This window comes from Gossypium arboreum, chromosome 1, assembly GCF_025698485.1.
Source record: "Gossypium arboreum isolate Shixiya-1 chromosome 1, ASM2569848v2, whole genome shotgun sequence".
In the NCBI taxonomy this organism is placed as follows: domain Eukaryota; kingdom Viridiplantae; phylum Streptophyta; class Magnoliopsida; order Malvales; family Malvaceae; genus Gossypium; species Gossypium arboreum.
Window position 1 is genome coordinate 81,189,770 of NC_069070.1, and position 3,988 is coordinate 81,193,757.

The following is a 3,988-nucleotide window of genomic DNA, read 5'->3' on the forward strand; positions in this document are numbered from 1 at the left end:
CTGCAAATATTTTTGAACTGAAATGTAACACAATTCAAATGATACAACAATTTTTTTAGTTTGACGATTTGCAGGACGAAGATCCCAATGCTCACTTGGAAAACTTTTTGGAACTATGCAATACATTTAAAATCAATAGCGTTTCTGATGATGCCATATGTCTTTGGTTTTTTCCCTTTTGATTAAGGAACAAAGCTAAATAGTGGTTGAACTCGTTACCATGAGGGTCAATTACTACTTGGGAACAAATGACCTAAAAGTTTTTACTTAAATATTTTTCACCGGCTAAAACGGCTAAATTACGTAATGATATCTCTTCTTTTGTGCAGATGGATTTAGAAACACTCTACGATGCATAGGAGAGATACAAAGACCTTTTGTGAAGATGCCCTCACCATGGGTTACCACTTTGGCTACAGGTTCAAACCTTTCATAATGGCCTAAACCCTTCGACTCGACAAATGGTGGACGCAGCTGTTGGCGAAACCATCAATAATAAAATACCTGAAGATGCCTATGAATTTATAGAGGAGATGTCACTAAATAACTATCAGTGGCAAGTCATGAGGACAAAGCCAAAGAAAATAGTTGTCATTTATAATGTCGATTTGGTCACTATGCTCTCTAATCAGGTAGAACTCTTGAATAAGAAAATTGATGGTTTTCTTAGTTCTATATAGGTTCACCCAGTAATGCAGTGCGAAGCAAGTGGAGGTGGATCAAGCAATTCAGAATACCAACCTTATGGTCATAACATGGATAACGAGCAGTTAAATTACATGGGTAGTAATCCCGGATCTCAAAACAATCCATATAGTAACACTTACAATGTAGGTTGGAGGAACCACCCAAATTTCTCATGGGGAGGCCAAGGAAATCAGAGACCACCTCCAGGCTACCAACAACCACCCTACCAATAGGAAAAGAAGCCGAACCTTGAAGAGATGCTCTCAAAGTTTATATCAGTGTCAGAAACTTGTTTTTAGAATACCGAGACAGCACTTAAGAATCAACAAGCATCGATCTAGGGGCTCGAGACTTAGATTGGACAGCTTGCCAAGTTAATTTCCAAACGACCACAGGGTAGCTTGCCAAGCAACACAAAATCTAACCCAAGGGAGCAACGCAACGCGATTACTAGTCGATAAACACCAAATTATACATATTTTTACCCTAAATACTTAGCATATTTATGGATGTTTATTACTATATTTGTGGATTTTGGTGCTCTTAATCTGGTTATTTCATTTTTTGTACTCAGGAGAGCACCAAGAGTCAAAAGGAGTCAAAAACGAGCAAAAAAGGGACAAAACGAACCAAATCGAAAAGATGACACGACCTAAGCCTTGCCACACGGGCAGCTCACACGCCCGTGTCTTTCGAGGGTTTTGACCACGGCTTTCACGATTCACACGGTCTGGCCATTGACCCACATAGCCGTATGCAATTTAACGGATCAAACACGGCCTGGCAATCACATCACACGGCCATGGCACACGGGCTTGTCTCTTTTTCAAGGAGTTGTATTTTACACGGAAAAGGATACTTAGGGAGGAAGAAAGCCAATCCAAAGCCTATACAAACACTCTAAGTATGACTTAGAGGGGGGCTCTCCTCCAGAACTTTTCTGGAGTACAGAACCACACGCCGGGAATTACTTGAAGGAAGCCAGACAATCCATCCCAAAAGCCGGAGCTACTCCAAGACTAAAGATCTCTCTCAGAATTCCTTCAGGGGTTTTAGAGTTTTCTTTATGTTTTGTTATTTTCATACTTTTGAGATGTACTCTTATTTTATTATAAACTAAACCCCTTAGATACCTAAGGGGGTTGAAACCTATGATGGATCTTGTTATTATTATCTGAACTGTATGATAAATACTTGATTTGTTCTTAATTATGTGTTCTTAATGCTTGAGTTAATATTCTAGGTATTGATTCATGATTTGATGTGCTTATGCAGAGGAGCAAAAGTCCCTGTCTAAAAGTAGATTTGGCATAATTAAGCGGAGTTGATCGAACACCTAGAAATAGGGTTACGAGATTTTGCCGGATTAGGGTGAAACCTAATATGGGAGTCCATAGATCGATTTACTGCTTCCCTAGGGGTTTTAATTAAGAAAGAGATTTTGATTAATTCAACTGAGGGTTAGACGTTATTAGTCTCGAAAGAGATAATAATATAGGTTAGGGAGTCTCACGGATCAAGTTAAGTGAATAAATCGTCTGGTTCAGAGTCAGATAACAAGTGAAATCTAGGTGGATTCCTCCTTAGGTGACGTCTTTATCAATTACTTTTCTTCAAGTCTTTTTCCAAATTTTCTCTTTACTTTATTTTAATAATTAGTTTAGTTAATTAGTTTAATAAACAACCCCTCTTTATTTCTAGGTTAAAAAATAAAAAGATAGTTATTACTAGTACTTTTGGTTCCTTTGGGTACGATATCCCGGCCTTGCCATTACTATACTATTGTTCGATAGGTGTGCTTCCCTTTTCGTCGTGATAATAGTTAGTCTAGGTTTGATCTTCATTATAAATATTTATTGCTTATTACGAATCACGCGATCAAGTTTTTGGCGCCATTGGCGGAGAACGAAGATATTAGGAAAGCTCAATTTTTATTACTTTAGCCATTTATTTTTCTTGCAATTTAATTTAATTTTATTATTATTTATTAATTGACTTTTTCTTTCTCTTGGAAGGTTTTTATAGTTTATGACTAGAAGAAACCCGTCGGGACAATTACTTTTTGACGAAGAAATCGATCGCACAGTTCGTAGAAACCAAAGAGAAATAAGGTGCAGCTTAAGATACATAGAGAACGAGCAAGAAGACGATACTCAACCTCCAACCGACAAGATGGCTAAAAACCAAGGCAATCAGCTACCTCCTGATATTGCGGCTAATCAAAATCCTGCTCCACGCACTATGTATGGTTATGCTAAACCTTCTTTAACAGGAACTGAATCTAGCATAGTTGACCTACTGTAGCTGCAAATACTTTTGAATTAAAACCTAACACTATTCAGATGATACAGCAGTTTGTTCAGTTTGACGGTTTGAAAGATGAAGATCCCAACGCTCACTTAGCAAACTTTCTGAAATTTTGCGATACATTTGAAATCAATGGCATTTCTAATAATGCCATTTGTCTTCGGTTATTTCCTTTTTCATTGAGGAACAAAGCTAAACAGTGGTTGAACTCATTACCACGAGGGTCAATTACTACTTGGGAACAAATGACCGAGAAATTTTTACTAAAATATTTTCCGCCAGCTAAAACGGCTAAATTACGTAATGATATCTCTTCTTTTGTACAGATGGATGTAGAAACACTTTATGATGCATGGGAGAGATACAAGGACTTACTGAGAAGGTGCCCTCACCATGGGTTACCGCTTTGGCTGCAAGTACAAACATTCCATAATGGTCTGAATCCCTCGACTCGGCAAATGGTTGACACAGCTGCTGGCGGAACCATCAACAACAAAACACCTGAAGAGGCTTATGAATTCATTGAAGAAATGTCACTGAATAACTATCAGTGGCAAGTCATGAGGACTAAGCCAACAAAAACATTCGGAGTTTAAAACGTCAAATTAGTTACTATGCTGTGAAATCAGGTAGAACTTCTCAATAAAAAGATTGATGGTTTACTTGGTTCTACGCAGATACATCCAATAATGAGGTGTGACTCAAGTGGAAGAGGTGTGCATACAGAATATCAATCCTTCAATCCCACAACTGAAGAGGAACAAGTCAACTATATGGGTAACAATAACTTTAGATCTCAAAATAACTCATACAGTAATACTTATAATGCAGGTTGGAGGAACCACCCAAATTTGTAATATCCTAATTTTGGGCCTAGTCGGAATAGTGGTTTTGTGACCACAAAATATGAGATAGAAATAATTATTTTATGATTATTTTGAGGTCTATGATATGATTTCATGATTGTGTGAAAATTTCGTGAAGAAATTTTATG

General features: G+C 37.5%; 2 non-coding genes across 2 annotated transcripts; both read right to left on the minus strand.

Annotated features, from left to right (window-relative positions):
* Window positions 1-296: 296 nt before the first annotated feature.
* Window positions 297-403, minus strand: LOC128282419 (small nucleolar RNA R71). Its single transcript, XR_008272688.1, has one exon. It is a non-coding gene; the product is annotated as a small nucleolar RNA R71 (small nucleolar RNA).
* Window positions 404-3,287: 2,884 nt separating this feature from the next.
* LOC128281444 (small nucleolar RNA R71) lies at window positions 3,288-3,394 on the minus strand. Its single transcript, XR_008271656.1, has one exon. It is a non-coding gene; the product is annotated as a small nucleolar RNA R71 (small nucleolar RNA).
* Window positions 3,395-3,988: the final 594 nt, after the last annotated feature.